The following is a 20,651-nucleotide window of genomic DNA, read 5'->3' on the forward strand; positions in this document are numbered from 1 at the left end:
TGATTTCGGGGCTTAGCGTCCCCGTGGCCCGGTCCTCGACCAGGCCTCCTTTTTGTTTCACACTTCCAGGATGAGCAGCCCGTAGCAGCTGTCTAACTCCCAGGTACCTATTTACTGCTAGGTGAACAGGGGTATCATGGATGAAAGAAACTTTGCCCATTTGTTTTCCGCCTCCACCGGGGATCGAACCCGGAACCTCAGGACTACGAATCTGAAGCGCTGTCCACTCAGCTGTTGGGCCCCCAGGCCCCCAATTAGGCCATACCTGTTAGGTAGCGTGTAGGTTTGGGCCCTGTTCTTGATAATTACTTGATGTTAAACTTGGTGCCAATGTATTTAATGGAATCTTGACCACAACTGAGGAGGGGTCGAAAGCAGTCCCCGCCCCTTTCCAGAGCGTCGACTTGTCCTTACATAGTTAACTGCAGAACTAGTGATTCCATTCTCCAACTTAAGATTTTCCATAGTGGAGTGAAGGATTCCAGCTGGGCTTGGAGACCTTCCCCCCCCCCCCCTTCCCCCCCAGGTCAACGACTGACCTACCTTACCTTGAGATGATTTCGGGGCTTAGCGTCTCCGCGGCCCGGTCTTCGACCAGGCCTCCTGGTTGCTGGACTGGCCAACCTACCAAAGACTGACCATGCATTTGGTACCTTCACAAGGATGCAAACAGTTTTCGAACTCTCGGGTACATATTTACTCTTGGGTGAATAGATGCATTAGGTGTAAGGAAACTTGGCCAAGTGTCAAGTGCGGGAATCAAACTCGGGACCACGTGATACGCACCTATGTACTGCTTGGTGACTGGGGCGTGTCCTTCTGTGCTCCAAGCACAGCTTTTTGAGTGTATTCATACTCGAACAAATCCACAAGGGCCGTGACGAGGGTTCGAACCTACGTCCAAGAGCATCCCAGACGCTGCCTTAATCGACTGAGCTACGCCATGGTAAAAGAATTTGTTCATTTGATGCATCACACTATTGTGATTTCTGTGTGTAATATTCATACTCTTTTTGGTGGCATGAATGTCATGATCCTACACGACATTGAGGCAAGGCTGCGTCAACACGGTCACCCATCCAATCACTGGTTAAATCCAATCGTCAGCTTAAACTAGCTGACCCTGAGGCGCACAGAGTTAATGACACACAGATTGAAATTGAAATTGAAATAAGTTTATTGAGGTAAAATACACTCAAAAGGATGAGGTAGCTCGAGCTATTCTCACCCCGTTCAGTACATCGTGTTAATATATACATAGACACACATCACAAACAATAAACGTATTACCGAACATTCTGAGAGATAAACATATACATTTCCTAACACAGATTGATGAAGATTAAGCCACCCAAACGGTGGCACGGGCATGAATATCCCTTAAGTGGTGGCCCTTTTGAGCCATTACCAGTATCAACTCTTGCTACTGGAGATCTGTGGAGGTGCGACTGCACCCTGCGTGACGGGAGATGTCTCCCCCGTCGACACACAGACATCACAATAACGTGATATATCAAATGATCAAACCCACAAGGGCCGTGATGAGGGTTCGAACCTACGCCCGGGATAATCCCAAACGCGCCTTAGTTAACTCTACCAGCACTTGGTGGGGGAGTCAATGACATTTATCAGCCTTGAGAATCATGCATGTTGAATGCAGATTTTGAATTAGCTGACTGTAGAATTAGTAGGTGACTGTGATATTAATGATTTCGTCCTCGAGGAATGTAAAAATGAGGTTGAGGTTATCTTGAGATGATTTCGGGGCTTTAGTTTCCCCGCGGCCCGGTCCTCGACCAAGGCCTCCACCCCCAGGAAGCAGCCCGTGACTGCTGACTAACACCCAGGTACCTATTTTACTGCTAGGTAACAGGGGCATAGGGTGAAAGAAACTCTGCCCATTGTTTCTCGCCGGCGCCCGGGATCGAACCCGGGACCACAGGATCACAAGTCCAGCGTGCTGTCCGCTCGGCCGACCGACTTCCCCTGGTGGTGGTGAGTGGTGGTACATGGTGTGAAGGTGAGCATGGTGAGGACACACACAAAGGGCACCTAGTGGCTGGTCGGGGTGCCGGTGGCCACTACCGCTCACTGTGACTGTCACCTGTTCTCCGCGCTTCTCTAAGTCTGCCTCATCCTGCACGCATGATCCCTTCTCACTCTTTCCTGGGAAAAGGTATCACACACACTGTCAGAGTAGTTAGTAAATGGAATGCATTAGTGATGTGGTGGAGGCTGACTCCATACACAGTTTCAAATGTAGATATGATAGAGCCCAGGAGACTCAGGAATCTGTACATCAGTTGATTGACAGTTGAGAGATGGGACCAAAGAGCCAAAACTCAATCCCCGCAAGCACAACTAGGTGAGTACACTCACTACAGCTCTTCCTCTAACAACTAGAACTAAGCTCCGTAATATATCAGACACTCCCCACATTAGTAGAGAAATGGCACTGAAAGGGCTCTGTGGTCTAGCGGTGAACGACCTTGATTCACAGTCGTAAGGGACCTGGGTGTTCAACCCGTTCTCGCACTTTCTTACAGTCAATATTGACTTATTAAATACGTGCATATGTGACATACTAAACATACTAGTTTACCTTGAAAAGTTTCATAGAAAACACCGACCTTACCTAACCTTAGTATGTTAAGATAAGCATCTTATTGCTTCGTAATAAGGTCGGTGTTTTCTATGAAGCTTTTGAAGGTAAACTAGTATTTTTAGTATGTCACATATGCACGTATATAGTAAGTCAATATTGACTATACGATAGTGCGAGAACGGGTTGGGGTGTTAGCGACCTGTTGTGGGCTCCAGTCTATGGTAGGCTTAGTAGTTAGCCTAATATGTAGATATATATATAATCGCACACATGACACTACACATACACACTTACTCGTCCCATGACAACACCCGGAGAGGAATGGCTGGGAACCACTCCATAGCTGTTGACCTCTGTTCACCCAGTAGTATTTGAGTAGCTGGAAGTACGCTGATTGGTTGGTGGTGTTCCGGGGAGAACTTGGAGGGTAAAGCCGGTTTGGGAGCCGGTCGGTCGAGCGGACAGCACACTGGACTTATGATCCTGTGGTCCCGGGTTCGATCCCGGACGCCGGCGAGAAACAATGGGAAGAGTTTCTTTCACCCTATGCCCCTGTTACCTAGCAGTAAAATAGGTACCTGGGTGTTAGTCAGCTGTCCCGGGCTGCTTCCTGGGAGTGGAGGCCTGGTCGAGGACCGGGCCGCGGGGACACTAAAAGCCCCGAAATCATCTCAAGATAACCTCAAGATAAAGTTGCAAACACGCATGGAAATATTTTCCACGTGAAAAAAAGTACCTACGGGCTCACCATAGCCCGTACTACTTGGAACTTTTTGTTCCAAGTAGCGAATCTTTAACAACAACAACAACATCCCACTTGAACTTAGTCGTGGTGCTACAACTAAACATCAACAGTGAACAAATCCACAAGGTCCAAGTAAGGGCAGTAGAACTTCTGGTTGCAATTCTTTTTACCATGTCGTAGCTCAGTCGATTAAGGCAGCGTCTAGGATGCTCTCGGACGTAGATTCGAATCATCGTCACGGCCCTTGTGGATTTGTTCATTTGATGCATCACGCTATTGTGATTTCTGTGTGTAAACATCAGTCATGTATGGACGCGTTATCCAGCATTTGAAGAATGGGGCTTGAATGTACTTGTCACAATGTGGTGTTGTCAGATTAAGGGTGAGAAGCAACACAAGCGATTTGGCATCTTGTTTGCTACGAGCCAAAACAGATTAGTCGAAGTGAAGTCTTAACTTTGGCGACCAAATGGGGGGCAATGGATGACTCATTTGGAAGGTTGCAGGCTACCAATCAGGAGAGAGCAGCATCTTTATTATTATTATTATTTTCTACCACAGACGTGGCCACACATTTACAATGCTAACCAGCATATATACATTTTCTTCTGTCCTCCATGAACAGTGTTAGAGATTTATCAAACATACAGTTCAGGGATTTATTGAACAATCAACCACACAAGGTGATTGTAGTGCTTTTAAAATGCTAGGCTAAGCTACGTACGTAAATACATAGATACACAGATTTATGTGTGCTACATAAAGTATTCGATGTGTGTTTTACATAGTGTCATTAATGTGTATTTTCAAAGGCGAAACGTAACTCTGATCAGCTTCCACATATACTTTATAAACATACATACACACACCTATACATACATACATATATACACATACATTTGTCGCTTTTACTCTGACAGGGTGAGAGTTGACAGAGAAACTAGTGTGCAATTAAGAACTTAACCACTGAAGGTGATTAAGATGCTTTTACAAGCTCAAGTTATATAGTTACATCACATACATTGTATAATTGATACATCATATGTTCAATCTAGGGTACAAGTCCAATATATCATCAAGTGGTGTTGCAGTACTCGTGTAGTAGTTACAGAATTCATCATACCTTAGCCCAGGAGGGCGAAAGTCAGTCAATAAGCAGCATCTTGTATGTTGGAAAATGCCACTCTCTAATTAACTTGGCATACTAAGGCCAGGAAAGGCCTTAGTATGACAAAAGTGATACATCTCCACGGTACACATACGTCCTGCTGCCCTCCTTCTGTTATCTTGAGAGGTTATCTTTAGATGATTTCGGGGCTTTTAGTGTCCCCGCGGCCCGGTCCTCGACCAGGCCTTCACCCCCAGGAAGCAGCCCGTGACAGCTGACTAACTCCCAGGTACCTATTTTACTGCTAGGTAATGCGTTATGGACAGATTGTGTTCACTATCATCTTCCTCGTATGTTATTCTGTTCTACAAGGGTCTCCAAGTCACTGTGAAGAATAACTCCGTAAATACCACTGAGAAAGCGGGTATCACACCCAAGATACCAGCACTGTTTGAACTTTAAAGTGTACGAATAATACGACTATCGTTACTTCTGGTTGGACTACCCCTCAAGTTGAGTCTTCCTGGAGAGTGGGTTCTCATTGTTGTTGTTATAGATTCAGCTACTCAGAACAAATTCCAAGTAGCACGGGCTATGGTGAGCCCGTAGCTTACCTGGCATAGGAGCGGGGCAAGTAGCACAGGCTATGGTGAGCCCGTAGTGGACTTACCTGGCATAGGAGCGGGGCAAGTAGCACAGGCTATGGTGAGCCCGTAGTGGACTTACCTGGCATAGGAGCGGGGCAAGTAGCACGGGGTATGGTGAGCCCGTAGTGGACTTACCTGGCATAGGAGCGGGGCAAGTAGCACGGGGTATGGTGAGCCCGTAGTGGACTTACCTGGCATAGGAGCGGGGCAAGTAGCACAGGCTATGGTGAGCCCATAGTGGACTTACCTGGCATAGGAGCGGGGCAAGTAGCACGGGGTATGGTGAGCCCGTAGTGGACTTACCTGGCATAGGAGCGGGGCAAGTAGCACGGGGTATGGTGAGCCCGTAGTGGACTTACCTGGCATAGGAGCGGGGCAAGTAGCACGGGCTATGGTGAGCCCATAGTGGACTTACCTGGCATAGGAGCGGGGCAAGTAGCACGGGGTATGGTGAGCCCGTAGTGGACTTACCTGGCATAGGAGCGGGGCAAGTAGCACAGGCTATGGTGAGCCCGTAGTGGACTTACCTGGCATAGGAGCGGTGCTGTGTGTGTGATGGTTCTCATTTGGAGTGTAGATTTTCTGCAAAGCCAAGGGTAGCACAAGGTCAGGGGGGGGGGGAAGACAAGGTACCAAGAGGTCAGGGGGAACGACTTGTTAAACCTGTAACTCGCGGGTGAACCACCATCTTGGAACGAGTTGGTACAAAACCCAACTGGCGGCAGGAAAGGTCGCCACCTGACCGCGGTATAATCTTTACCTGACCTCTCAATTCTGACCTTTACATGCACTCTGGGAAGGAATACATCAGGGAACAGGGCATTGCACATGCTGCCCTTTGATTGCCCTATTCATATAGCGGTTCTTGCTAGCTTGCCGCTCAAGTTAGCAAGCAACCAGTTTGAGCGGTAAGTCATGTGTGCGTGTACTCTATCCCAGCCAATATACTCATGTGTGTTCTCTATAACACACATACAGTAACACACACAACACAAAATGGAATGCATTAGGAAGTGATGTGGTGGAGGCTGACTCCATACACAGTTTCAAGTGTAGATATGATAGAGCCCAGCAGGCTCAGGAACCTGTACACCTGTTGATTGACGGTTGAGAGGCGGGACCAAAGAGCTAAAGCTCAACCCCCGCAAGCACAACTAGGTGAGGTGAGTACATACGGTAACAGCTGCTAGGGTTATCTTGAGATGATTTCGGGGCTTTAGTGTCCCCGCGGCCCGGTCCTCGACCAGGCCTCCACCCCCAGGAAGCAGCCCGTGACAGCTGACTAACTCCCAGGTACCTATTTACTGCTAGGTAACAGGGGCATTCAGGGTGAAAGAAACTTTGCCCATTTGTTTCTGCCTCGTGCGGGAATCGAACCCGCGTCACAGAATTACGAGTCCTGCGCGCTATCCACCAGGCTACAGGGGTAGCCACCATTATTCATAAACAAGTGATCCATTCATCTATGACTATCCGACAGTCGGTTGGCAGCGCTGGAGACCGCGACAAGTTCATCTGTGGATTCTCGTAAACTCTCATCTTTGTTTTTGTCTTCTAAAACATGTTGTGTACTTGACTTCCCTGTGACTAACCCACACCAGCAACACATGGGAGTGGAGGGGTTGAGTAGCAGTCTTCCGTGTCAGTTTGTTGCTCCCGTTGTTTATAATCCTGTTGCTCCCGTTGTTCATAATTCTGTTGCTCCCGTTGTTTATAACTCTGTTGCTCCCGTTGTTTATAACTCTGTTGTTCCCGTTGTTTATAACCCTGTTGCTCCCGTTCATAATTCTGTTGCTCCCGTTGTTTATAACTCTGTTGTTCCCGTTGTTTATAATCCTGTTGCTCCCGTTGTTTATAACCCTGTTGCTCCCGTTCATAATTCTGTTGCTCCCGTTGTTTATAACTCTGTTGCTCCCGTGCATAACCCTGTTGCTCCCGTGCATAACCCTGTTGCTCCCGTTCATAATACTGTTGCTCCCGTTGTTCGGGAGTAATAATTAATAACGGGAGCAATAATCCTGTTGCTCCCGTTCATAACCCTGTTGACTGTTCCCTCGCGATGAAGACATAAGTCGCCAGAGGCCGCGCAGGAAGAGAAGCGGCCGTCTCTTTAACATAGCTGAAAGACCCCATTTGTTGAGTGTGTGTAGTGATGCGAACCTCGAACCCTCCTTTTCTCCTAAAGCAACATTGCAGTGATAATAGTGCTCACTGAGACCACCTTCGGACTAATTTTAAATTTGATGGAAATCAGGTGAGTCCAACGACAGGTGCCCGATCTCATTATCTGTGCATCTGTCTCATTAAGGTGTTGTTTGTTGTTGTTATAGATTCAGCTACTCGGAACAAGTTCCAAGTAGCACGGGCTATGGTGAGCCCGTGGTGGACTTACCTGGCACAGGAACGGTCCTGAATATGTTGTGTGTGCATTAAGGTGTGTCTGGAGCACAGATAATGTGCACAGCGGCACCTGCAACTCTTCTTCCAGGTGACTTACGCTTGAGGGGGATGGTCATAGGTTATCTTGAGGTTATCTTGAAATGATTTCGGGGCTTTAGAGTCCCCGCGGCCCGGTCCTACCTTTGCGTAACTAATAAAAGGTTCAGTAGTAAGAGCGTATAAAGCATTATATGGAAAAATGGATTTAATATACACAAAAGTATTTGACACTTAAGTTACAGGCACAGTCAAGATGCAACCCGTTCTCGCACTTTCGTACAGTCAATATTGACTTATTAAATAAGTGATTCATTCATCTATGACTATCCGACAGTCGGTTGACAGCGCTGGAGACCACGACAAGTTCATCTGTGGATTCTCGTAAACTCTGATCTTTGTTTATTTATCAATATAAGTCAATATTGACTTATTAAATAAGTCAATATTGACTGTACGAAAGTGCGAGAACGGATTGCAAGATATCACCATGGTTGCTAGAAGAGGCAGCAGCAGCAGCAGCACGACGAAAACGTTTGAATCAAACGTTTTCTACGTTGATTTAACGTTGAATAGACGTGGTTTACCGAGCATGTGCTCAGTGGGGGTGGGAGAGTAGCACGGAGGGGGGGGGGGAGACAATGCATTAGGTACAGGGTGCGTCTGTCGGCCCTCAACAACCCTTAAGTGTTTATGAGAGGCTAAGTGGAATATTTTGCTTTTTCCTCAAGTGTAACATTAGACCAGAACACACTTTTCTTGGGGTGGGTGGTGGTGGCGTGTACAACAGAGGCACGTGGCGTGTACAACAGAGGCACGTGTTGTGTACAACAGAGGCACGTGTTGTGTTCAACAGAGGCACGTGTTGTGTACAACAGAGGCCCGTGTTGTGTACAACAGAGGCCCGTGTTGTGTACAACAGAGGCACGTGTTGTGTTCAACAGAGGCACGTGTTGTGTTCAACAGAGGCACGTGTTGTGTACAACAGAGGCCCGTGTTGTGTACAACAGAGGCCCGTGTTGTGTACAACAGAGGCCCGTGTTGTGTTCAACAGAGGCACGTGTTGTGTTCAACAGAGGCCCGTGTTGTGTACAACAGAGGCACGTGTTGTGTTCAACAGAGGCACGTGTTGTGTTCAACAGAGGCCCGTGTTGTGTACAACAGAGGCCCGTGTTGTGTTCAACAGAGGCACGTGTTGTGTTCAACAGAGGCACGTGTTGTGTACAACAGAGACGTACAACAGAGACACGTGTACAACAGAGATATATATACATGGTTAATTGAACAGCTCTGCGTATAACTGAGTATAATAATGGTGTATAATCATGATACATTCATGACTGATACAGGAATACTGACTGACGAGTGAGGCAAGTGTTGTGGAGGGGCACCCGTCGCCACTGCACACCCTTGCAAGTTGCCTCCCCCACGTCCCCCTAAGCAACTCCCCTCTCCAATTCCTCCCCAAGACGCACCCCAACACTGGTGGGGTATGAGTGGCCTGCCATACATGGGGCCCAGGCTGTGGTCAGTGTCACCATTAGCTGTTCCTGGACGTCCAGGTGCTCTCCCGCGCGCGGAGGGGTTCTCACGCGTCTAGCCGCACCTGCAGGCATTCTCGTACAGCTCAGCCGCACCTATACGAATCCACGTACAGCTGAGCCACAACAAACATTCATTAATCTTCCCAATTTAAACCCTGTGTGCTGATATTCCTCGTGTATATAGCACATAAACTTACCAGTTACAGCCAAATGCTGCACATAAAGGTATCAGTTCCAACAGGCAAATGGTGAGCTTGCCAGCAACAAAAGAATCACCCCCCCCCCCCTCCCTTACATGGGGGTCTGCCCAGCTGGATCTCAAGTTTGTTTATGGCACTGGCACTCAAAGAGGCCGTGACGTCACAGTGCCTGCGACGCACAGCGGCCATAACATCCGCGAGACGCCATCGCGCCAGGGGGTAAAAAAAAAGAGGTACAAGCCGGATAACCAGTTGGATTTAAAACCTGTTCCCGTGTGAATTTTGACGCCATGCAACACCATTTATGAACACCGCAGTTTCAGATCTTTATTTTCGTTAGCTTTTTGGTTTTGCAAGACTGTAAGAACACCAATGGTGTGTATACACACACACCCAGTGTTACGTTTTGTATATAAATCAGTAAATAGGTTGGTTTCGGTTTGGTTTAGATGATGTTGAGTTAGGGACAACCTCCCCCCCCCACCCGCCACGCCCTCGAGGGGTGAGCTAGGGACCCCCTCCCTCCAGGGGTGAGCTAGGGACCCCACCTTTCCCTTCAGGGGTGAGCTAGGGACCCCCGTCCCTTCAGGGGTGAGCTAGGGACCCCCGTCCCTCCAGGGGTGAGCTAGGGACCCCCGTCCCTCCAGGGGTGAGCTAGGGACCCCCGTCCCTCCAGGGGTGAGCTAGGGACCCCCGTCCCTCCAGGGGTGAGCTAGGGACCCCCGTCCCTCCAGGGGTGAGCTAGGGACCCCACCTTTCCCTCCAGGGGTGAGCTAGGGACCCCACCTTTCCCTTCAGGGGTGAGCTAGGGACCCCCGTCCCTCCAGGGGTGAGCTAGGGACCCCACCTTTCCCTTCAGGGGTGAGCTAGGGACCCCCGTCCCTCCAGGGGTGAGCTAGGGACCCCCGTCCCTCCAGGGGTGAGCTAGGGACCCCACCTTTCCCTCCAGGGGTGAGCTAAGGACCCCACCTTTCCCTCCAGGGGAGCCACTCTGGTCTTCCTCAGCTGGAAGCCTCGTGTAAACATTCCCGCCAACATTGTCACACCAATAAGGACATGAGACACGCAAAACTACGGTAAACAATGCCATTGAAACTAGTTAATACCTGATAAGTTTAATAATACAAAAATTCATTATATTAATACAAACATATCTGTATATAAATGTATAAATTTGAATAATATGGGCTTTTAAAGTATCATCTATGAGAAAAGCAACAGTAAATATGGATTATGTAACTATGGTCTAGGGAGCCAGAAACTTAAAATTATGGTTGGCTAGCCTGCTACAATTGTGTTCAAGTTCAAGTATGTTTATTGAGATAAGAAAGAAATACATCTCAAAGGGATAGAGTAGCTTAGGCTATTTCTACCCCCCCTACAATTGTGGTTTTGGAAGGGTTGAGGGCATAGGGATTTAGGATAGGACGGAGGGAAGGAATGGAGCCTAACCACTTGGACTGGACGGTATTGCTTAATCCCCGACCGTCCAAGTACCTGAGGGCCATTCCGTGCCTCCGTCCTATCCTAAATCCCCATCCCCCTTATCCCTCCCAAGTGCTGTATAGTCGTAATGGCTAAGTGCTTTTTCTTGATAATTTTATCTTACCTCGCCTGATCATGTGCTGCATTAAATGTCAAAACTTCTCGGATATGTTACGTAATATATACAGTAATGATGAAGACTAGGCAAAAGTTCACTGTTACTGCAGTGAGCCAGCCGGTGAAGCCTAGTTCACTGTTACTGCAGTGAGCCAGCCGGTGAAGCCTAGTTCACTGTTACTGCAGTGAGTCAGCCGGTGAAGCCTAGTTCACTGTTACTGCAGTGAGCCAGCCGGTGAAGGGATAGTTGATGAATTGATTGATGAAGATTAAGCCACCCAAGAGGTGGCACGGGCATGAATAGCCCGTAAGTGGTGGCCCTTTCGAGCCATTACCAGTATCAAAAGATGATACTGGAGATCTGTGGAGGCGCAACTGCACCCTGCGTGACGGGAGATGTCTCCCGGACCAAGTGGTGACCAAATGGTCAAGGGATAGTTCTATCACTGAGGCTAAAGAGGACAAGTCATAAGAAAATAAAACAGAATCAAATGAAACTGGTGAAATAAACCCATGCTCGACTCTAAGTCTATTCCATCCAGCAGTCGACCCCACAGACGCATTCATAAATTTTAACATTGTTCGTTCAAAACGGAAGTTTTCTCAAATATAAATTAATATTATAATATATTAGCATATTGTGTATATATAGGCATAGGATAGGTTAGGTGTTTAGGTTCTGTTGGCGATTATTTGTATTTGTAGTACGTGGGTGAAGCATTTATAGCGTTGTGATTCGAACAAAATTCGTCAGTGAAGCACTTGTTCCGGATATGTTCGAACGTCAGCAGTTGTGAGTCGTGTGTAAACCGCTTTTCATTCATAAACAGGGGGTTTGGCGGGTGCATGGAATCACTTTTGGATCTTTGTTTGGAGGACGGGCTGTTTACAGTGTTGTGGTTCGAACAATTCGTTAGTGAAACACTTGTCTCGGAAGTGTTCGTACGAAATCAGTTGAGTCGTGTGTAAACCGTTTTTCATTCATAAACAGGGGGTTTGGCGGGTGGATGGAATCACTTTTGGGTCTGTTTGGAGGACGGGCTGGATGAAATAGTTTCAGGCCTGCGGTGCAGTGTAGTCAAAGTTTAGGGGTTCAGGGTTCAATTCCCATGCTAAACCAAAACAAAAAAACAAAAATCGTTTGTGTGATGTTTCCTTTGACCAGATGCCGCTGTTCACCCAGCTATACCAAGGTACTCGAGAATTAAACAACTGGTGTGGGTCGCATCTTGGAGAATGTCAGGTGTTGGCGTAAGGGGACTTGGAAAAGCCTAATATTTCCCCCCGACCATGGAACACAAAACCCCAAAGGGTACTTGGCTACCTGGAGTAACAGGGAGAGAATCCAGATTCTGGATTCAGAATCCGGGAGAATCCAGATTCTGGAGGAGAATCCAACAGGGTAAACACCACTATCAGTGTTGTTGAATTTGGAGAAGCATGACCGAAAAATAACCTCATTAAGTAACTCCGAAGGAAAAGGTAAAGAATGATAAGCCAAATATTGAGAAAGAGACCAATTGACAGGTAAGGTGGAAGATGGAAGCATTTTCACAGTCGAGAGGTTGGGTAAGCGTGAGAGGCAAGGAGTATGCGTAACCTTAGTAGATCTCAAGCACAGAAACACTGTACTCAGAAATGCACAAATTCTGAAGCAACTGAATAGACAACAACATTTATATATAGCAAAGAACTAAGACAAGGAGCTAAAAATCGTACCTCGAACCATAAATACAAAGGTACAAATAATAAAAAAAAGAGTGCAGGTGATAACAAAGAAAACGAAATCCCTTACTCGGAGAGACACAACTAACCCTATATATCTCTCACCATTCACACATAAAATCACACTATCGTGGTATATATCGATGATAAAATCATCTGGGAGCCCCAGTGACTTTGTCTCGTATCTCGGACGACAAACCGGCACCAAACCAAAGGGTCAGCGTGCGGGGTAATAGTGTGTAGAATGCAAGAGCACGCTCTCAGCCTCTAGCAGCAGAGTGAGGATTTTGCAACATTTTAGTCACCTAGTTGTGCTTGCGGGGGTTGAGCTTCGGCTCTTTGGTCCCGCCTCTCAACTGTTAATCAATTGGTGTACAGGTTCTGAGCCTACTGGGCTCTATCATATCTACACTTGAAACTGTGTATGGAGTCAGCCTCCACCACATCACTGCCTAATGCATTCCACCTGTTAACTACTCTGACACTAACAAATTATGTGCACGTGCCAAGGTTAAGAACCCCGACGTCATTGGTATGAGCACAACGTGGACATGTGAATATATAATTGAAAGGGAATTCCAACTTGCAGAGGTGGAAGATGGAAGCGTTTTTCAGAGAGAACAGAACAACCTTTCTCTACCTTTCAGAGAGAACAGAACAAGAGCAGGTGGTGATGTGATACATATAAGAGGATCTAACTTCGACCAGCAATGAGGAATTAAACAACATGGGGATCTTCATCATCTTTATGGTGTCATATACTAGCTCAAGATGATAGCAAAGTGACAGTGGGAGTCAATTTGCTGCTGTGTCTGTTATAGGACAGACACAGCAGCTGAACCCCAAGCAGGCGATGAGTCACAATAACGTGGCTATATTATGTTGACCAGACCACACACTAGAAGGTGAAGGGACGACGACGTTTCGGTCCGTCCTGGACCATTCTCAAGTCGATCGACTTGAGAATGGTCCAGGACGGACCGAAACATCGTCGTCCCTTCACCTTCTAGTGTGTGGTCTGGTCAACAGCTGAACCCCAAGCTCTTATAATGAGGGATTTTAACCGCGAGACAATAAATTGGGTGATTCCAATATCACAATTGGAAGATCAGTTTCTGAACCTGGTACATGACTCCTTTCTCACACAGCATGTGACAGAACCCACCCACGGGAACAGCATTCTAAATCCTGTGCCAACATCAGAAGAAGGTATGATCGATCAAATCCAGGTAGGGAAGAAGCTCACCCCCTTCATGTGACCACCACATCCAAAGATGGAATAGTAGGCATCCATCAGTCTCAGGAGACTATGGTGTTGCGCTCTGGTTGTCGGTCTGGAGTTGTCTCTCCAGGGCACAATGCCAGGGTAGGTTGATATGGAGAAGCTGTTACCCAAGCAGCACATGCCGCCTCTCCACGGCACCGAAAGTCTATAACTGGAATACAATTATAGAATCCCATATAAAAGTTGATGATAATGACTTTGACTACCTTCGAGGAGTCTATGAGATACACAAAAGGGTATTTTAAGTGCAGTTACCCAGGAAATCTGACAAACCAAAAGACACAGAAAGAAAATTTGCTCCAAATGAAAGATCCCAAGTACCTTTGCACATATATAAAGAGTTAAACCAAGACACTTCAAAGTTGAGACCAACCAATCAGAATTCACAATAGAAAGATTAGACAACATCCACACAAATGTTTAAAGCAGATGAGAATAGATTAAGCGAAATAATCAGGAACATCCATTAAAACTGCTCTTCAGAAAATGTCTGGACGAATGAAGTGTCCACCTAGATTGGAAACAGGAAAATATCGCCCCTTCAGGAAACAGGAAAATATCGCCCCTTCAGGAAACAGGAAAATATCGTCTTCAAGAAACTCGCTAAAAGTTTTCAGTAGATAAATAAACCAAACAGTCTAACCTTTACATATCTGCAAGTTCACAGAGAATCCTAATGGAGGAAACTATTCCCCTGTTAGATGAACAATTTTATAAACGCGACACAACATGATTTTGTAAATAAAAAATCTTACAAAATTAATCTTGTCACATGTTTGGAAATTTTAATCAGCTTACTGACAAAAGACTTCCAGTTGATGTACACATGAACTTCTCCAAAGCTTGATGATCAAACCACACTTCAGAAGAAGGAGAAACGACAACGTTTCGGTTCATTCTGGACCATTAATCAAGTCACACACGACTTGATAATGGTCCAGAACGGACCGAAACGTCGTCGTTTCTCCATTAGCCAACCCTATTTGTAATACACATCAACGGTCGTTATGGTATCAACACCGTTGCTGGAGTGTGAAGTGGCGATTTCGGCGCCATCTATGGACCTGCACTCCAACTCCCAAGTATTAGGTGATACGCAGACAATTCCATCTGTTGGCGGTGGAGTGGCATTGGTGAAAGGCTCCTGTTTCATACCTCAGAAGGTGAGGTCGACGATGATGACTTCTGGCTGGGGGGGGGCATAATGATATCAATGCCATCTCTGTTGTGCAAGCAATTATAATTTCAGTTCCCCAGTGGAAGGGTGTTATTCTAAGGCCACCCAGTATACTGTCTGTCTAGCTAATAACATTTATGTTCACAGAAGTGACGTGAGGCGGCGATTGCGCTGAGGGCAGTTCACCTTGGGCAGTCCAGAACTCTTGACTTGGTCCTGTGAGAGGACAAAGTGGCCGCCGTCGGTAGTAGCAGTGAGTTAACTGCTGGATTTATACAGTGTTGTATGGATCCGGGATTTGGCCAAGAAGATTTACGGGCCGACAGCAGTGTGTCTGTTAAGAAGTGCTGCTAGTGTGTTGCTAGAGACTTCTGCCAGGGTGTTAGCTACCCCTGTATGAGGTTATTTGAGACCCCTGTCAGCGAGTTGCTGAAACCCTCTGCCAGTGAGTGTTTCTGGAGAGCGGATGTGGGTTATTGGCACATCGTGACTATACGATGTGCGGACTGGCTCATGTTGAAGTGAACTCACCGGTGATTGCCATATAGTGTGGACGACGTGTACCTGGACGTAGTGGACTTGCCAGGATTTGACGAACACTGCAGATCTATTGAGTGTCCTGGGTGAAAGCGACACAGTATAAATATGTGTAGTTATACTCTGATATATAATATATATTGGTGAAGGTGATAATATATTGGTGATGGTCTAAACGCGTACTGTTTATCCCCCCCCCCCCTTTATTCTTTGCACTACTACTTGCCACAGCCAGTTCTTGAAAACTTACCATCGACTTTGGGTAGGATGAAGAAGAAGAAGTTATAAGACACGTTAACAGAAAAAAAAACGGTAACTGGCCCAAACTGACCGTAAAAACGGCATATACAGGTGAGATCACAAACCACATCACCAGATTTGCAGGACACAAAAATCTATGGTAAAGTGGGAAGCAAAAATAATATTGAGGCCTTACATAGGGCTTCAAATTGCCTTACACGAAACGCTCAAACGCTTGGCAAATGCTTTTCAGTATTGAAAGGTGCAAGGCCTTGCATGTAGGGAATAACAATAATATACATCGCAAATATCATCTAAAGACGACCATATATATACCAGATTGATCAAGAAAATGACCTAGAAGTCATTGAATGTCGTCCAAGAATAGACCTCGCCGTCAAAATGACACATGTGTTTTGGAAGTTCATCAATGAGCGCCAAGCCCCTCACTGCAGGACCAGTAGAGGCCCACAGGACTAACACCACAAACATGGCGAAGCTCACCCTCATCCACACTTATAAATTTCTGAACAAATTGCTAGATATTCATCCAGACCACTTTTATTTTCAAGAGGAAACTAGATTTATTCCTCCAAGGAGTGTCGGACCAACCGGGCTGTGGTGGGTATGTGGGCCTGCGGGCCGCTCCAAGCAACAGCCTGGTGGACCAAACTCTCACAAGTCAAGCCTGGCCTCGGGCCGGGTTTGGGAGTAGAAGAACTCCCAGAACCCCATCAACTAGGTATATGTGGGCCTGCGGGCCGCTCCAAGCAACAGCCTGGTGGACCAAACTCTCACAAGTCGAGCCTGGCCTCGGGCCGGGCTTGGGGAGTAGAAGAACTCCCAGAACCCCATCAACCAGGTATCAACCAGGTATCAACCAGGTATCAACCAGGTATCAACTGTTACCTATCGTACGTTACGGCTCGTGATCCTACAGCAGCCAAACTTTAATAAGTCTAGGGATACGACACAACTGCTGTTCTCAATAGCGAATCACCAGTATAACCCCTTAATGGGTAATGAGCATAAAATAGAATCTTCATAGGACTGAAGAATAAAGATACTAAGTATAGATATATACTATTATATTAAATAAATCTCAAAAGCAAACAGATGATTATATGGTCACAATATATCACATTAAAAATATCACTGTAACTTCCAGACATTAAATCAGTACTAAGAATAATTATATGGCTAGAACAAAAGAATGACTTAACTCCAAGATGATATCTCCCTGGTTTCTGCTCAGCTACTGAACTACAATATGCGAGTCAAAAAACACATTGCCTTGCCCCGCGAATAAATTGCCAAAGTTACAATATTTATTATTTCAACAATGGAGCACTACATTGTGACAAGAGTAATCTTAAACTAACTTAATGAATAATTAGTACATATTGATATAGACAAACAAAGCAATTGTTTCTTTACATAGTAATTAAAATATGCATACAGAAAGAAATAATGGCATGCACACCCAGCAACGGACGATCCCACGACAATTTGCCAGATACAGTTCACTCAATTATTATTTCACTCTGTTACCCACTTATGATCACATATAAATCATTAGTTCCCGTGGGAAAACTGATCACACAAAGAAATAAACAATCATTCCCACGATACGCTGGGCCTAACGCCAACACTGTAACATGAATGTGCATTTGCATAGAACATATAAGTATAACAATATACATGCTTGTAATTTACATACAATTATAAATGTACATATTAATATATTCACTTACGTATCTTATAAGGGTACGTAACATCAACCAGGTATAAAAGATGAAATGTAACACAAGGGGCAACAGCTTCATGCTCAACAAGCCACAATATAAAACAATATTTGTTTTCACCCATAAATTTATATACTTATATAAATACCTATCCGGTGACCATTAGGCTGGACGGTAGAGCGACAGTTTCGCTTCATACAGGTCCGAGTTCAATCTCGGACCGTCCAAGTGGTTGGGCACCATCCCAAATCCTTATCCTGACCCCTTCCCAGTGTTATATAGTCCGAATGGCTTGGCGCTTTCACCCCTGATAGTCACCTTTCCTACCCGTCTAAGCCGCAAATGACAACAGTACTCTAATTCAAAATTATATTTGACAAAAAATTCTCGGAACATTGGGGGCATTAACAAGTCGCCGGCTTTCTGTCCCCCATCGAGGCCACTAGAGATGGTGCCCTCAGGTAAATTTAGATAAATAATGGCTGTAACTGTTTTGGACGTTGTAAGGAGCAAAACCAAACGAGCCAACAACGCTGCTTGTGGGAATGCTTGCTACACATTAACGGGGGTAAGCAGAGCCATGCGTTGGTTAATATATATTCATCGTACAGTCCTCGAGTTTCAAATGATAAATATTACTGTGTATGTATATGTTAAGGTTTCCAACCCTCACGGGCGCCGCCGCTCCGCAAGCTTCTCTTGCATTTATGTATTTTTTTAGTTTGTCTTATGAAGCAAATGATATGATATTTCTTATTTAAACGTTGAGTGTAGGCAAGACTCTGGCAGCTCTGGGGAGTGTAGGCAAGACTCTGGCAACTCTGGGGAGTGTAGGCAGGACTCTGGCAGCTCTGGGGAGTGTAGGCAGGACTCTGGCAGCTCTGGGGATTGTAGGCAGGACTCTGGCAGCTCTGGGGAGTGTAGGCAGGACTCTGGCAGCTCTGGGGAGTGTAGGCAGGACTCTGGCAGCTCTGGGGATTGTAGGCAGGACTCTGGCAGCTCTGGGGAGTGTAGGCAGGACTCTGGCAGCTCTGGGGAGTGTAGGCAGGACTCTGGCAGCTCTGGGGAGTGTAGGCAGGACTCTGGCAGCTCTGGGGAGTGTAGGCAGGACTCTGGCAGCTCTGGGGAGTGTAGGCAGGACTCTGGCAGCTCTGGGGAGTGTAGGCAGGACTCTGGCAGCTCTGGGGATTGTAGGCAGGACTCTGGCAGCTCTGGGGAGTGTAGGCAGGACTCTGGCAGCTCTGGGGATTGTAGGCAGGACTCTGGCAGCTCTGGGGATTGTAGGCAGGACTCTGGCAGCTCTGGGGAGTGTAGGCAGGACTCTGGCAGCTCTGGGGAGTGTAGGCAGGACTCTGGCAGCTCTGGGGAGTGTAGGCAGGACTCTGGCAGCTCTGGGGATTGTAGGCAGGACTCTGGCAGCTCTGGGGATTGTAGGCAGGACTCTGGCAGCTCTGGGGAGTGTAGGCAGGACTCTGGCAGCTCTGGGGAGTGTAGGCAGGACTCTGGCAGCTCTGGGGAGTGTAGGCAAAACTGGCAGCTCTGGGGAGTGTAGGCAGGACTCTGGCAGCTCTAGGGATTGTAGGCAGGACTCTGGCAGCTCTGGAGAGTGTAGGCAGGACTCTGGCAGCTCTGGGGATTGTAGGCAGGACTCTGGCAGCTCTGGGGAGTGTAGGCAGGACTCTGGCAGCTCTGGGGTTTGTAGGCAGGACTCTGGCAGCTCTGGGGAGTGTAGGCAGGACTCTGGCAGCTCTGGGGATTGTAGGCAGGACTCTGGCAGCTCTGGGGAGTGTAGGCAGGACTCTGGCAGCTCTGGGGATTGTAGGCAGGACTCTGGCAGCTCTGGGGAGTGTAGGCAGGACTCTGGCAGCTCTGGGGAGTGTAGGCAGGACTCTGGCAGCTCTGGGGAGTGTAGGCAGGACTCTGGCAGCTCTGGGGAGTGTAGGCAGGACTCTGGCAGCTCTGGGGAGTGTAGGCAGGACTCTGGCAGCTCTGGGGAGTGTAGGCAGGACTCTGGCAGCTCTGGGGAGTGTAGGCAGGACTCTGGCAGCTCTGGGGAGTGTAGGCAGGACTCTGGCAGCTCTGGGGAGTGTAGGCAGGACTCTGGCAGCTCTGGGGATTGTAGGCAGGACTCTGGCAGCTCTGGGGATTGTAGGCAGGACTCTGGCAGCTCTGGGGATTGTAGGCAGGACTCTGGCAGCTCTGGGGAGTGTAGGCAGGACTCTGGCAGCTCTGGGGAGTGTAGGCAGGACTCTGGCAGCTCTGGGGAGTGTAGGCAGGACTCTGGCAGCTCTGGGGATTGTAGGCAGGACTCTGGCAGCTCTGGGGATTGTAGGCAGGACTCTGGCAGCTCTGGGGATTGTAGGCAGGACTCTGGCAGCTCTGGGGAGTGTAGGCAGGACTCTGGCAGCTCTGGGGAGTGTAGGCAGGACTCTGGCAGCTCTGGGGAGTGTAGGCAAAACTGGCAGCTCTGGGGAGTGTAGGCAGGACTCTGGCAGCTCTGGGGATTGTAGGCAGGACTCTGGCAGCTCTGGGGAGTGTAGGCAGGACTCTGGCAGCTCTGGGGATTGTAGGCAGGACTCTGGCAGCTCTGGGGAGTGTAGGCAGGACTCTGGCAGCTCTGGGGATTGTAGGCAGGACTCTGGCAGCTCTGGGGAGTGTAGGCAGGACTCTGGCAGCTCTGGGGAGTGTAGGCAGGACTCTGGCAGCTCTGGGGAGTGTAGGCAGGACTCTGGCAGCTCTGGGGAGTGTAGGCAGGACTCTGGCAGCTCTGGGGAGTGTAGGCAAGACTGGCAGCTCTGGGGAGTGTAGGCAAGACTGGCAGCTCTGGGGAGTGTAGGCAAGACTGGCAGCTCTGGGGAGTGTAAGTGTTGAGAGTCTTCACTTCACCAATTGTACAGCACAGATTTGCTTCTCCGTGTCCACGTGATCAATGTCTGAAGGTCTCGTCGCTGGTAATACTTTGTCTCATCACGTGTCCTCGAAGTGGGCGTTTGGACATGCATGCCAGTACGCAGGAGCGAGGCGTCGTTTGTATGTTAAGAGTTCAGTGCTTGGT

At 47.6% G+C, this 20,651-nt stretch overlaps 1 protein-coding gene across 5 annotated transcripts in view; it reads left to right on the forward strand.

The window, feature by feature from the left end:
- Nucleotides 1–20,651, forward strand: part of LOC123771917 (lysosomal membrane ascorbate-dependent ferrireductase CYB561A3) — a 114,006-nt gene that overhangs the window by 13,883 nt on the left and 79,472 nt on the right. The gene's annotated exons all lie outside the window — the stretch shown is intronic.

The sequence above is a fragment of the Procambarus clarkii genome, chromosome 38 (genome assembly GCF_040958095.1).
Source record: "Procambarus clarkii isolate CNS0578487 chromosome 38, FALCON_Pclarkii_2.0, whole genome shotgun sequence".
NCBI classification, from domain to species: Eukaryota; Metazoa; Arthropoda; class Malacostraca; order Decapoda; family Cambaridae; genus Procambarus; species Procambarus clarkii.